We start from the raw sequence: 16,659 nt of genomic DNA, 5'->3' as shown, positions 1-16,659 counted from the left end.
TCTGTATAGAGACCTGCTTACATTTATATGTGCCTATTTACTTGCACCATACTGCCTATGGGATTATGTACCAAGAATACTGCACATACATTTTGACAATATGTGTTCTCTTGTGCACAAGGTGTTGTGGAAAGCCAAATATGCTCATTCAGACCAATTTATTAGTTGTATAATATTGGAAAAGTTACTTAAAGCTCTGAGCAATGATTTGTTCATATATAACTTAAGGAAAATATCACCTACATCACAGAATGCAATTAGCTTTTATATGTGAATAAGAGAATCTGGTACAATGCCTAGTACGCACGTGCTACATATTTTTCTATCTTTATTTGTTCTACGGTATTAAGTTATGCACTCTTAAGAAATGAAGCTCTATGCTACATTTTCTATAAAACTGATATCCCTTAAATCACTATTGTTCTAAAATTTAAAAAAATAAAATCTGGATCAGAAACTATCTTAAAATGATTATACATTTAAAAATAAGACGATAAACATAGTGCATGCTTCCCTTGAATGCATCACTGTCAATATCCGTTTTGGCTCACACTGCAGGCCAAGTGCAATGTACAATTAAACAATGAAGGGAAATTATTCTCACTGTATCACAGAGATAATTGTTTAGAGGATGTGTATATCTCTGTGTGTGTGTTTGTTATGTAGCTAAAATTTTAAATGAAATTTGAAGGTTTTATAAAATGCTTTTTGAACTGAATTTTCAAAGGGAATTCCATTCCTAGTTCACAAGGATGTTTCAACATATGCAAATCAATCAATGTGATACACCACATAAACAAAAGACAAAAACAACATGATCATCTCAATAGATGTAGAAAAAGCATCTGACAAAATTCAACATCCATTACAATAAAAACTTACCAAAGTGGGTATAGAGGTAATATATCTCAATATATTAAAAGCTATTTATGAAAAACCCACAGACAATATAATACTCAATGGTAAAAAGCTGAAAGCTTTCCTGATAAAATCTGGAACAAGACAAGGGTGCCCACTCTCAACTCTTCTATTCAACATAGTATTGGAAGTCCTAGCCACAGCAATCAGACAAGAAAAAGAAATAAAATGTATCCAAATGAGAAGGGAAGAGGTAAAATTGTCATTATATGCAGATGATATGATACTATATATAGGAAACCCTAAAGACTCCACACAAAAACTACCAGAACTGATAAATGAATACAGCAAGGTAGCAGGATAGAAGATTAACATACAGAAATTCGTTGCATTTCTTTACACCAACAATAAAATATCAGAAAGGAAATGTAAAAACAAAACAAAACAAAACAGTATCTTTTAAAAACTCACCCCCCCAAAATAAAATACTTAGGAATAAACCTGACCAAGGAGATGAAAGACTTATATGCTGAGAACTATAAAATATTAATAAAGAAAAGTGAAGATGATTCAAAGAAATGGAAAGATATCCCATACTTTTGGATTGGAAGAATTAATATTGTTAAAACAGTCATAATACCCAAAGCAATCTGCAGATTTAATGTGCTGCCTATCAAGTTACTCATGACATTTTTCACAGAACTAGAACAAATAATCCTAAAATTCGTGTGGAACCAGAAAAGACCCAGAACTGCCAAAGCAATCCTGAAGAAAAAGAACAAAGCAGGAGGTATAACCCTCCCAGACTTCAGACAATACTACAAAGCTACAGTGATCGAAACAGTGTGGTATTGGCACAAAAAAAGGTATATGGATCAATGGAACAGAATAGAGAGACCAGAAGTAAATCCACACACCTACAGTCAATTAATCGTTGAAAGAGGAGGCAAGCATACAATGGGAAAAAGACAGTCTCTTCAGCAAGTTGTGCTGGGAAAGTTGGACAGCCGCATGTAAATCAATGAAGTTAGAACACACCCTCTCACCATACACAAAAATAAACTCAGAATGACTTAAGGACTTAAACATAAGACATGAAACCATAAAACTCTGAGAAGAGATCATAGGCAAAACATTCTCTGACATAAAGCATACCGATGTTTTCTTAGGTCAGTCTCCCAAGGCAATAGAAATAAAAGCAAAAATAAACAAATGGGACCTAATCAAACTTACTAGCTTTGGTACAGCAAAGGAAACCATAAACAAAATGAAAAGACAACCTACAAAATGGGAGAAAATATTTGCAAACCGTGCAACTGACAAGGGCTTAATTTCCAAAATATACAAACAGTTCACACAACTCAATATAAAAAAAAAATAAACAACCCAACTGAAAAATGGGCAGAAGACCTAAATAGACATTTCTCCAAAGGATGCATACAGATGGCCAACAGGCACATGAAAAGATGCTCAGTGGTGCTAATTATTAGAGAAATGCAAATCAAAACTACAATGAGGTACCACCTCACACCAGTCTGAATGACTATCATTAAAATTTCTACAAATAACAAATGCTGGACAGGGTGTGGAGAAAAGGGAACCCTCCTACACTGTCGGTGGGAATGCAATTTGGTGCAGCCACTATGGAAAACAGTATGGAGTTTCCTCAGAAAACTAAAAGTAGAATTACCATATGATCCAGCAGTCCCACTCCTGGGCATATATTCAGACAAAACTATAATTCAAAAAGATATGTGCACCTCTATGTTCATAGCAGCACTATTTACAACAGCCAAGACATGGAAGCAACCTAAATGTCCATCGATAGATGAATGGATAAAGAAGATGTGGTACATACATACAATGAAATACAACTCAGGCATAAAAAAGAATGAAATAATGCCATTTGCAGGAACATGAATGCAACTAGATACTATCGTACTAAGTGAAGTAAGTCAGAAAGAGAAAGACAAATACCATATGATATTACTTAAATTTGGAATCTAAAATATGACACAAATGAACCTATCTGTGAAACAGAAACAGAATCATGGACATAGAGAACAGATTGGTGGTTGCCAAGGGGGAGGGGATTGGGGAGGGATGAAGTGGGAGGTTGGGGTTAGCAGATGTAAGCTATTATATATAGACTGGATAAACAACAAAGTCTTACTGTATAGCACAGAGAACTATATTCAATATCTTATGATAAACCATAATGGGAAAGAATATTAAAAAAAGAATGTATATATATATACATATGTATGTGTATATATATATACATGTATATGTATAACTGAATTACTTTGCTGTACAGCAGAAATTAACATTGTAAATCAACTCTACTTCAATAAAAATAAATTGATAAAGAAAGCTGTTTTTGTATATATGTCTGTATGTGTATATTTAAATATTTCCTACTCATTTAATGTATTAAATATATTAATTTAGGAATATTATTAAAATTATGAAAATATTTTAATAGGGCATTATCAGAAAAACTGATTATTTATGCATTATTCTTATCTTAATGTTTTATAAAATTACAGTATATTAGCTGATATCCCTAAAATTTCATTGACTGTCACACTTGTTTTTCATACCTGAAAATCTTCAGTCTTTTGGTGATGAAACACTTGCATACAATGCAACCTGGTTCAACAAATGTTTATGCCTATACATCAGTGTTGAGCATGAGAAATCTTGCTCAGTGAAGCAATTTATTGACATATACTTATTCACACTTAGGTGTGATAACAGTTCCTGTTTTTTTAAGAAATGCATTCATTTTTAACATGATATGTGATCATTTTATTCTATTTCCTTAAACATATTGGTAGTAAAACCTTTTTAAAATTTTGTTTCATATTAACATTAGGGATTTTATATTTTGCATAAACGTCTTTTAGTTTCACTACAAACTGGCTGTGGAAGTCAACTTCAACAAGCAACTAATTTTGTAATAAATGTAACCTCAAATGTTTTCTATAGGATTTTAATTATAGTTTAATATTTAAAATATACCTATAGTAATGTGTAGAAATGTATACGTTTATGTACAAATTGGTCAGTGAAGTTATTAAAGATAGGTTTTATCTATTTCTCTAATTGTTTTGTCAGTGGCCTAACAGCTTTACATACATATTGTTAAGGATACTGGCCTTGATGGTCTTTACTCTGCCTTGTTTTAATTTATATAACTGATGTTATATATAAATAGTGATAATCTTTATTTTCCTTATAGGTATTCACAGGTGGAACTTGAAGAATGCTCAAGTAAAAGAAATACAAATCATATAGTCCTTAACATCTGTCTCTAAAGTGAACTTCCCCTGCTTTAACTCTTTTGTTATATATTTAAAATTTATTTGACAGAACATAGGTTATGCACTTGAAAATTAAGTCCCACGGCTAAAACTGGTGGAGGTCCACAATACCGTCTGAACTATAAATACTGAGAATAGAATTTGTTCAGCGAGCAAACTGATACTTTGTGACTAGGACTATGTGGAAAGTTCTGTTTTATACCATAGAAAGACACATATTGAAAATAAATTTCTTGAAGAAACAGATTATGCATCTTAAATGCCCAAACATATTTCCTAACACATAGTAAGTGCTCTGTTTGATGATTTACTGATTAAATGGGTACAAGATAATACATGGATATATATAAATGAAGTCTGTAGATGTAAGTATTGTTTTGAAAGATGTAAGTCTAATTTATTCATATACCTAATCATTCTGGCCATGGTTATCTTTCTCCCTACCAAGTTTTTGCTTTATGATCAAAGTACATATGCAGAAGTAAACTGGCATTTTTGATCCATATTATTTGTTCCTTTCACAACTGCTCCCAACTGTACTCCTCAGATTATCACATCAAGTTGCAAATAATGTGCTCGAATGATCACAGTAACCTAGGTGGATTTGTTACAATACAGACCTTTGTCAGTTTGGAACAGAGCCTTATTCTAATATTACTCCATGAATCAGCTTGACAGCATTTTACACCATTCTAAACTGAAAAGACTTTTCTTTGCCTCGCTAATTATATTACCATTCAAATCCCTTGTTAGGGCTCATTCATTCTAAAAGCCATTAGAACTACCTGAATTCACAACAATAAAGGCTACAGGCAAATGATAATTTATTATTAAATTTCATTATCCAAAAGGACAGAGTATTTTCTTAAAGTAATGATAATATTAGTTCTCTAATTTTGAATTGGGCTTTGAAGTGAACTATATTTCTTTTTAAATGACAGAAATATTCTTATGCTATCATTCTAATATTAACATAATGTAATAAAAATGGCAATCTAATACACATGGTTGTGTTTCATTGATTTTATTAAACTTCCTTCTTTTTGATAATTTACTAATGTACATTTCCACTATAAACTATAGAGCTACTAATATAATTCCATCCTTTGTAGGTGGCTTGGGTATTGCTGTCACTCAGCACCTTTATTCAGATCACACAATGGCAAGAGCATTCTGCAAGTGTTGGCCAGCGTATAGTGAAGCAAAACATAGAGAATCTGTAATCGATGAATGTGGTACTGGAGAGGGCCTACATGAGCACATCCTTATTGGATGGCATAAGGCACAGGTCAATCCCTGCTAAACCAGTGATTAGAGATCATTTAGGTTGATAATCTATTTGTAAATTAATTATTGAATATGTGTTTGCTTACTCTTTGATTAATAAGAAGTATTTATTTTACTTATTATTTTATTAACATTTCGATGAAATGGTAGTGACTTTCAACATTTCAGTTTTTAAAATAATATTAACAAATTGAATCTATAGAAGCATTTCCTCCCAATTATTAATATATTTCCTGATAACTAACAATATCATTAATGGCTAAGAGCTCTTTTCCTACAGAGTCATTAATAGGAGTCAAATGTTTGGTATAGTAAAGCTGTTTAGACCATGAAAGAGATAATTTTAACTGAAAAAATGGACAGTCTAACACCAGCAGAATGTATATTTGTGATAAGGAGCTCTATCTTATCAACTGTTACAGTATTATGATGGTAAGTTCAAATGAGTAAATTTAACTCATATTTAAACTAATAGAATTTACATAGAAAATAGGAAAATAAAACCAAAATAATAAAATTTCTTGATATTTCATCTACCTAATATTTGTATAAAATTAAGATTAAACATAAACAATATTTTTCAAGAATAAGTGAGTGAAACAGACTAGAGTAAATACATCTAAGGAAAACTATGAGGGTAATCCATTTTCAAAAATTTAATTTAAATAGGTAATAGATTGCTAAAATATATAAATAAATTTCAAGAATGTATTAGGGATGAAAAAAAGTAAGTTTGTAGATAGAGGCATTATCATTATTAAGAAATAATACACAATACTGAAAAGAGTGTAAGAGACATACAGGACATAGTGAAAAAGTACAAAAATTAAAGCGTTTATAATTATATAGAGAAAAATTACAAGCCTTAACCCTTCAACTTTCATACTGCTGCCTATCCAAATTCCTGGAGATATTTATTCTTCTAAAAGTTTACATTAACACAGGCCGAGGGATAAATGATGACAGATATAATTCCACCATATCTACTGACATATATTGTTGTGTATTTATTCACACATATGTATGTAAATTATATTTTCATCAAGCAATAACCAAGGCCATCATTATGACAAATGTTACCTTTGTTCTTACAGTCACTTAGAATTTATATTCTGTGAATTAGTTTTTTTTTTTCTTCCTACTCTCAGGATGAAGATTTGATAACATCGAATTTTAGTTACTCTTAGGAATTAAAAATTACTATAATCATTTAAGTGAAAAAATAGGCCAGTAATCAGAATACCTAGTTTTGTATAATTATCAAAACTCTGAATATGAAATGTTAATCTTATTCCTTCCCTTAGCTTGTAACTGTTATGAACAGGAAGACTATAGTTGGAATAGTGAGAATTCTGTTTCCTCTGTCTTCTATGCCTCCTCCACTTTGAAACTTGTGTATTTTGATTCTGGAGGATGAATCAGGGTAGGAAATATGCCTACTATCAAGGATCATTGTCCCTCGAGTTTGGTATATTTTTGACATTCTTTCTCCTTTAAAAACTCTCTAGCCTTTAGATTCTTGATATGAACTAATGTGTCTCAACTCTAACTGGTAACTTGAGATGACTTCTGTTCTCCTCAGCATTTCTTTGCCCACTGCCAGCTGCCTTATGTGGAAGTCTCACTGCTTCTCAAGATAGACAGGAGAGGAGAGAATAGGGTAGAGTAGGGTCAAATGAAAATTTCTGTCATCTTTTCTTTTGCATGTGGCTCACAGAAAATACATACCCTTAGACTGATAAACTTAGAGCTCAGTCCTGATCCAGTAAAAGCAGCTTTCCTTTGGACAAATGCGTCTTGAACATTGTCCACACAAGTGCTTATAGATTTACCTAATTTATTTTAGCAGGAGAATATCATCTCATTCTATGAATGAGATATATTTATGTAATTTTCACAACTGGTGGTTATTAGGTTATTTCTAGTTGTTTGTGTTTCAACTACAAACTGAACTTCCTTAACATTTTGAAATAGTATGACATTTAGGAAAATATCTAGAAGCTTAATTGATGTAATCAATAGTTCAAAAATTCTGAATGAACCAAATTTTGATCATTTGTTTTCCAATAAATGGTAGTAATTTACACTTTTAGTAACAATATAAGAAAATCATGGCTATTTTGCATAGATATTCATAAGTACCATTTGCCTTTAGTTTTCCTTTTTGGTACTTTCTTGCCTTGAATTTTGGGTTTGTGTTCCCTGTGTTTGCTTTGTAAAAACAACTTTAGATTTACTTTCCTTTATGAATTATACTATTTTAAACAGTATCAGGGAAGGAGATCAAGATGGCAGAGTAGAAGGATGTGGAGCTCACCTCCCCCCATAAACACATCGAAAATACATCTACAATTCTCACTGAAAACAACCTGAACACTGGCAGAAAGACTCATACAGCCAAGGCTGTGAGAAAGATCCACACAGATCTGGGTTGGAAGGGAAGACAAGCAATCAGGTTATTACCTGCACCCCTGGAAGGGGACACAGAAGAGGAACAGAATTACATGGGTTCAGAGGTCATCCCTGGGGACTGAGTGGCTTGTACCACATATTGGGCACCCCAGCCCCAGCGGCCAATACTGGGAGGATGAGTCATTTAGCTGATTTGAAGACCAGTGAAACTGACAGTGAACCTAAACTCAGCTAGTGAGGACTGTATACACACTTCTTTACTCCTGAAACAAGGCAGAGGAAGCAGAATGAAACTGCCCTGAACTCTGGCCAGTTTCCCATGACCACCCCAGAGCATGCCCCAGCTTGAGCTGAGCCCCTCCAGCCACTCTTGCTCCGTGGTACAGCATCACACCAGAGAAAAGGCTGCCATGTCCAAGGAAAATATGCAGTTGTAGGGGGTGGAGCCAGCTCAGACCTGGCATAGCATCTGAATGGGTTAAGGGCAACCATTACTGGTGTCCACAAGTGTTACAGATAGGGAGTGGCCTAGAGCTCTGACTGGTGCTGGGACCACCCTGACCCATTCTAAGTACTCTTTCTGGCGCCTCTTGCTTCAGCACTGTTACCCTCTGGGGCAAAGGTGCTGATGCTGGACGGGGGGGAGAGGGCACACTTAGAGGGAACAGAACCAGCTCAGACCTGACCCTAAGGACTTCTGCTCCAGCAAGTTGGGACCCGAACCTGCCCTGATAGGGTGGTGTTCGTCACTGAGCAGAGGAGGAGACCAGCTCACACCTGGCTCTGATTCTAATCCCTCTATCTCCAGCTCCACCTCCTACCAAGGTGATAGTACCAACACACTCTGGAGAGAAGACGTGACTGTGCTCACTTCAGTTGCAGCACTCCCACCCGCCACTGGGCAAACACACACTATACAGGGACACACTCACACAAGGACACTTCTTCAAGACAGGAATCAGTAAAGGTTTCACATAATTTCATAGAGAAAAAGAAAGGTAAGTAAATTGAGAAGACAGAGGAATTTGTTTCAAATGAAAGAACAACAACAAATCATGAAAAAACAACTAATGAAACAAATAAATAATTTACCAGAGAAAGTGTTCATAGCATTAGTAATAAGAATGCTAACTGAATTAAGGTAAAAAATAGATGCATACAGAATTTTAACAAGAAACTAGAATATATAAAAGAGAACTAGTCAGAACTGAAGAATACAATGACTAAAATGAAAAAGATGAGAAGGAATTAACAGCAGACTAGGTGATTGAGAAAAATATGTAAGTTCTCTGGAAGACAGGATAATGGAAATCACTCAATCAGAAGAGCAAAAAGAAAAACAAATTTTTAAAAATTAGAACAGTTTAAGGGACCTCTGGGACAATACCAAGCATATCAGCATTCAAATCATAGGGATCTCAGAAGAAAAAGAGAGAAAGGGATAAAAAATGTATTTGATGAAATTAAGGCTGAAAACATCCTGAACCTGGAAAAGTAAACAGATATCCAGATACAGGAAACACGGAGGTCCCCAAACAAGATGAACCCAATGAGACCAATACATACAATTAAATGGCAAATATTAAGGATAAAGAGAGAATTCTAAAGGCAACAAAAGGAAAACAGAGTAACATACAAGGGAATCTCCATAAGGCTATCACCTATTTTTTTCTGCAGGAAATTTGCAGGCCAGAAGGGAGTGGTATGAGACATTTAAAGTGCTAAAAGGGAAATGCCTACAACCTAGGATATTCTACCCATCAAGATTTTCATTCAGAATTAAAGAAGAGATAATAAAAGACTTCTCAGACAAGCAAAAACTAAGAGTTCATCAACACTAAACTGACCCTAAAATAAATGTTACAGGATCTTCTCTAAATGGAAAATAAAAGGTTACAACAAGTAAGAATATATAGGAAAGGAAAACTCCAATCAGGAAAGGCAAATATACAGTAAAGGCCATGGATCAACCACTTAAATAAGCTAATATAAAGGTTAAAAGTAAAAAAAAAAAAAAAAAAAAAGTCCTATCAACTATAACTAAACAGTTAAGGGATAAACATGAAGATGTAAAATATGACATCAAAAAATGCAAACTGTGGAGGAGGGGAGTAAAAAATGTGTATCTTTTAGAATGTGCTTGAGCTTAAGTGACTACCAGTTTAAAACTAGTAGATATAGATATAGGTCAACATATATGAGCCCCATAGTAACCACAAATCAAAGACATATAATAGATACACAAAAATTAGAGAGAAAGGAAGACAAGCATACCTCTAATAAAAATCATCAAACCACAAGGGAAGAAACAAAAGGAAGAACAGAGAAGAACTACGAAATCAACTGGAAAACAAGTAACAAAATGGCAATAAGTACATACTTATCAATAATTAGTTTAAATGTCAATAGACTAAATGCTCCAATCAAAAGACATAGGGTAGCTGATTGGATGTGGAAAAAAAAAAAAAAACAAGACTCATTTATATATATGCTCACTTAAGACTCACTTAAGAGCTAAAGACACACACAGGCTGAAAGTGAGGGATGGAAAAAGGTACTTCATGAAAGTGGAAACAACAAGAAAGTTGGGGTAGCAATGCTCATATCAGACAATAATTCAATAAGGAAACAGTAGTCTTAAATAACACATAAGACCAGTTTGACCTAATAGATATCTACAGGACATTTCATCCAAAAGAGTAGAATATACATTCTTTTCAAGTGCACATGGAATGTTCTCCAGGATAGATAACATGCTAGGCCACAAATCAAGTCTCAACAAATTTAAGAGGATAGAAATTTTCTCAAGCATTTTTTTCCAACCACAATGGTATGAAACTATAAATCAATTACGGAAAGAAAAGTAGGAAAAACAAATATGTGGAGACTAAATAACATGTTACTAAGAAACTAATGGGTCAATGAAGAAATCAAAGAGGAAATCAGAAAATACTTTAAGATGAATGAAAAAAACAATACACAACTTACTAAAATACATGGGACAGAGCAAAAGCAGTTCTAAAATGGAAGCTTATAGTGATACAGGCTTACCTCAACAAAGAAGAAAAATAAACACCCCAAACTACCATTTAAAAGAATTAGAAGAAGAATAAACAAACCCCAAAGTCAGCAAAAAGAATAAAATAATAAAGATCAGAGAGGAAATAAATAATATAGAGATCAAAAAAGCAATAGAAAAGATCAGTGAAACCAAGAGCTGTTTTTTTTTTTTTTTTTAATGAAAAGATGTAAAAAATTGTCAAGCCTTTAGCCAGTCCCATCAAGAAAAAAGAGAGGGGCTTCCCTGGTGGCGCAGTGGTTGAGAATCTGCCTGCCAATGCAGGGGACACGGGTCCGAGCCCTGGTCTAGGAAGATCCCACATGCCATGGAGCAACTAGGCCCGTGAGCCACAACTACTGAGCCTGTGCGTCTGGAGCTTGTGCTCCACAACAAGAGAGGCCGCGACAGTGAGAGGCCCGCGCACCGTGATGAAGAGTGGTCCCCACTCGCCGCAACTAGAGAAAGCCCTCACACAGAAACGAAGACCCAACACAGCCATAAATAAATAAATAAATAAATAAATAAATAAAATTAAAAAAAAAAAGAAAAAAGAGGACCCAAATAACAAAATAAGAAATGAAAGAGGAGAAATAACAACTGGCATCACAGAGATACAAAAAATCATAAGAGAGTATTACAAACAGTTATATACCAACAAATTGGATAACCTAGAAGAAATGGATAAATTTCTAGAGATAGACAATCCTCCAAGATTGAATCAGGATAAAGTAGACAATCTGAACTTAACCAAGGTGGTGAAAGACCTATACTCTAAGAACTATAAGACACTGAAGTAGTAAATCGAAGACAATAAAAATAAATGGAAAGATAACCCGTGCTCTTATATTGGAATAATTGATATTGTGAAAACGTCCATACTACCCAAAGCAATCTACAGATTTAACGCAGTTCCTATCAAAATACCCAGGAAATTTTTCACAGAACTAGAACAAATAATACTAAATTTCCTATAGAACCACAAAAGACCTGGAATAGCCAAAGCAATCTTGAGAAAAAAAGAACAAAGATGCAAGCATGACACACCCTGACTTCAGACTATACTATAAAGCTATGGTAATTAAATCAGTATGGCACTGGCACAAAAACAGACACATAGACCAATGGTAACTAATAAAGAGCCTGGGAATAAACCATGCACTTATTGTCAAATCATCTATGACAAAGGAGACAAGAATATACAATGGAGAAAATACAGTCTCTTCAATAACTAGTGCTGAGAAAACTGGACAGCTCCATGTAAAAGAATGAAATTAGAATATTTTCTCATACTATATACAAAAATATATTTAAAGTAGATTAAAGACCTAATAAACATAAGACCTGAAACCCTAAAACTCCTAGAAGAGGACACAGGCAAAACACTTTTTTGACAAAAATCATAGCAATATTTTTTTGATCTGTCTCCTAAGGTGAAAGAAATGAGAGCAAAAATAAGTAAATGGGACCTAATTAAAATTAAAATCTTTGCACAGCAAAGGAAACCATTAACATAATAAAAAGACAACCTACTGAATGGGAGAAAATATTTGCAAATGATATGGCCAACAAGGGGCTTATATCCAAAATATATAAACAGCTCATACATTTCAATATCTAAAACAAACACAAAAAAGCTGATTAAAAAATGGGCAGATGACCTGAATTGACATTTTTCCAAAGATATGCAGATGGCCAATAAGCACAAGAAAAGATGTTCAATATCACTAATCATCAGAGAAATACAAATCAAAACCACAATGAGATATTAACTCACATCTGTTAGAATGGCTATCATCAAAAAGTCTACAAAGAACAAATGTTGGTGAGGATGTAGAGAAAAGGGAACCATAGTATACTCTTGGTGGGAATGTGGATTGGTGCAACCACTATGGAAAGCAGTATGGAGGTTCCTCAAAAAACTAGAAATAGCAGTACCTATGATCCAGCAATCCCACTACTGGTTTTATATCTGAAGAAAACAAAAGCACTAGTTTGAAAAGATACATGCTCCCCAATTTTCATAGCAACATTATTTATAATAGTCAAGATATGGAAGCAATCTATGTGCCCATCAACAGACGAATGAATAAAGAAGATGTGGTGTATATATATACAAAGGATTATTACTCAGCCATAAAAAAATGAAATTTTGCTATTTGCAACAACATGGATGGACCTGGAGGGTATTATGCTTAGCAAAATAATTCAGACAGAGAAAGACAAATACTGTATGTTATCACTTATATGTAGCATCTAAACCATGAAAGAAATGAATGACTATAACAGAAACAGACTCACAGATACAGAGAATGAATTATTGGTTACCAGCAGTGAGAGGAAAGGGGGAAGAAAAGGTAGAGGTAGGGAATTAAGAGGTACAAACTACTATGTATAAGATAAACAAGCTACAAGAATATATTGCACAGCACAGGGAATATAGCCAATATTTTGTAATAACATTAAATGGAGTATAATCTATAAAAAATTATTGATTAGTGTGTATGCCTGATACTAATATTGTAAATCAACTATACTTTAATAAAAATAAACAGCATCAGAAATTGATATTCCGTAAAAACTGAAAATAATTTACTTGTGAAACTGGGACTTAGGAACAATTTTATTTTGTTTTATGGAGTCTCCTTAAATTTTTTCTAAGGTCTTTTTAATGTGATAGGACCACAGGAAGTACAGTAAAAATAAAAAATTCCCTTTTCCATCTCTTGATCATTGTTCTCCATGATTATCACTTTATGATGATTACTTTTATTTAAATTCTGGGATTTTATTTCCACTTACCAAGACTTTAGCTGTAGAAATTATATGAGTAAAATTTGAAGTTATAACTATGCTTAGAAGTGCAATACTCTCTACCAACTTTCTTTCTTGAGTGATTAAGTCTGCCCCTAGCAAAAAGCTAAACATAAAAATTGGAAGTATAAATTAAGGTATATATCTGTATAAGTATGCTAGAAGTCATCCAAACTTAAAGAGCATACTATAGTTATATTTTAGTCTATAAATTGTACAAGTATTTTATTTGTTTTTTTATATATGCTACTGATAAATATTACATACTCTGAAGTCAGAGAATTCTGTTTATAATTTTGTTTTGAATCTAATTTGTTATACATAGAAATAATGTATGATTTTAGAATTGTTGGCATATTACTGTTTATTGGTGTTCTGCCTAAAATATATGAATATGAAAAAACACAAATATATTCTCATGTATCTATTCATAATAATTCCATGATCTTTAGAAATATTATATAGTTTTAAATTACTAAACATGATACAATTCTAGAGCTTCTTACCATCATCATTCAAAATTATTAAATTCATAATGAATTATTAAATTCATTAAGTTCATCATTCATAGTTCAGATTATTAAAATAATCATATGCAAAGTAGTTATCATATTCCATTCTATATTATGGTTATTACATTTGTCTTCTCTTAAAGGCTTTGCACTGTTACAATGAAAATATCATATATTGTTAATTATATTTACTGTGATTATAAATATAATTCATAAATGCTATTCATAATTAACAACGTCCCCAAAATGTGCAGTAACTCAGTAAAGCTTGAACTATACAATACACTACAATTTTAAGTCACTTTCATTCAAAATACTGCATTACTGCACAATCCCATGAAGTAAGTGAAAGAGATAAATCATTTTAGAGGGTAAAGAAATTGAGACTTTTCAGAGGAATCTGACTTTCTAAAGTTATAAAATTGGCTAAGCATACAATTTTGTTGAAACATGCACGATTATCAAGTTTTTGCAATAAATAACCCCACGAATGGGAGTGTTCTGGGGAATTAACTGAGAATGAGATATCTAGATGGAAGGTTTTCCCTGCTCCATGGGCACACTGGATGAATATATGGACAAACACACTTTTTCATGTATGAAGGTTTTAAAACAGAATGGCAATTTTTTTTTAAACAATCCTACCATTGAAAGACAGGCTTTATGTCTCTTCCCCTTGAATCTGGGCAGGTTTATGACTGTTTCAACTTATTGCATGCAACAAAAAGGACACTATTTTTGAAACTAGCTAATAAAAGGTAATGCATTTTCTACCTTGTTCTCAGATACCATTGCTCTCCAATCCCCGGGTTATTATGAAAGAAGTGGCACAACCTGAGATTCCATGCTGTGAAGATGCCAAAGAGGTGTAATCGTTACGTTAGAGAATTGCCAGCCAAGTGGATTTCGAATCACTGCAGCTGTCTTGTGGTTGGGCCACAGAGGGTAGAGTCAACCCTCTTCTTCTCCCAAAATACTGGTTTGGATGTCGAGACTGCTGACACTACACACACACCATGAGTGCATGAAAATACTTATTATTAATATAATCAGGCTTCTAGGGACAACAGGGCAGACACCCAGCAAAAGAAGGTGTGGGTGGCTCTGATTTTTCTTGTAGTTGGGGGTGGGGTCAAGGTGACAGCTCACACACACAGGCCAGGGCTTGAAGGAACTTCCTGCCAGTCCCAAAAGAGGGAGCATGTGTGCTTTCTTATGAACTTGTCCTGAGGTGGAGAAAAAATAAGGTGGAGATGTGGGGCTTGAAAGCTGGTAGTTAAACATCAAAACTGGAGTCAGACTCTATTATACAAGCCAAGGTGGCAAATACATGAGTGAGGGACCCTTCATTGGATTCTAATCTATAGCCATTTGAATCAGCAATTTGAGTCTTCCCAGAAATCATAAAGGAGGAACAAGCCATCTTCTCTGTCCTCTGCTTGAAATTCTGACTCACAAATTCCATGAGCCTAAAAGAAATGGGTGTTATTTTGTGATCTAATATTGTAGTGGTTTGTTAGGAAGCCATAGATTAAACTGAGTATTATGGGATCAAGGACCCCAAAGTCCAAGAAGTTGACTTTTCCCAGACTCTCATGAGCTACTAACCATTAGGCTTTTTTAGCTTGGTAACTGACCCCAGATTTTGTTTTTCCCACGCAAAGGCACTCATGTGCGTGCTTTTACATTTTACTAGGTATTAGGTAAAATTATTGCAGGGAATGAGTCACTTTAACCTAATTATATTCTCTACATGATAGGTTAAACAATTAGTAATGAAAAAATAATGAATCATAACAAAAAGAATGAAGATGAAAGATAATTTTATGTGATAGTTAATATTCAGAGCAATTATGGAAAAAGTGCATTAGAAGCACTTTCAATTTTACTAAATATTAATATTTCCGATTTAATAAATATGGTTAGAATCATAAACTTGATATTTATTCTGTTTGTTATTTATTGTTATTAAATTGTCAATAACCATATTTCTACAAGTCTAGATATTTTGAGGAATGCAAGCAATTTTGTCAAATGCAAAGCACTGCAATTTCCATGGCATAGACTGCAACACATGTAATTCACATAAAAGCAAATAAAGATTTATCTTTAGCAAACTTTTAAATATTATTCTAGCCTGACAGTTGTGAAAGATAAACAGTGATATATCCCACTGTAACTCTGAAAACTTTCATTCTCTAAATATATACACTGAAGAAAGAATCAGCAGAAAATAAAAACTGTGTTTAACTCATATGTACTTGATACATTTTTAAGCACATTATTTCCCACTGATAAATCTCATGGCAGTAAGTAATATCTTTAATAAATTAAGAAAATCAACATAAGCAGATCATCAATTAGTTGTAAAAAAAAATGCATATGACCAATA

The sequence above is a fragment of the Balaenoptera borealis genome (genome assembly GCF_965194805.1).
Source record: "Balaenoptera borealis genome assembly, chromosome: 4".
In the NCBI taxonomy this organism is placed as follows: Eukaryota; Metazoa; Chordata; class Mammalia; order Artiodactyla; family Balaenopteridae; genus Balaenoptera; species Balaenoptera borealis.
Note: the sequence above shows the minus strand (reverse complement) of the source record.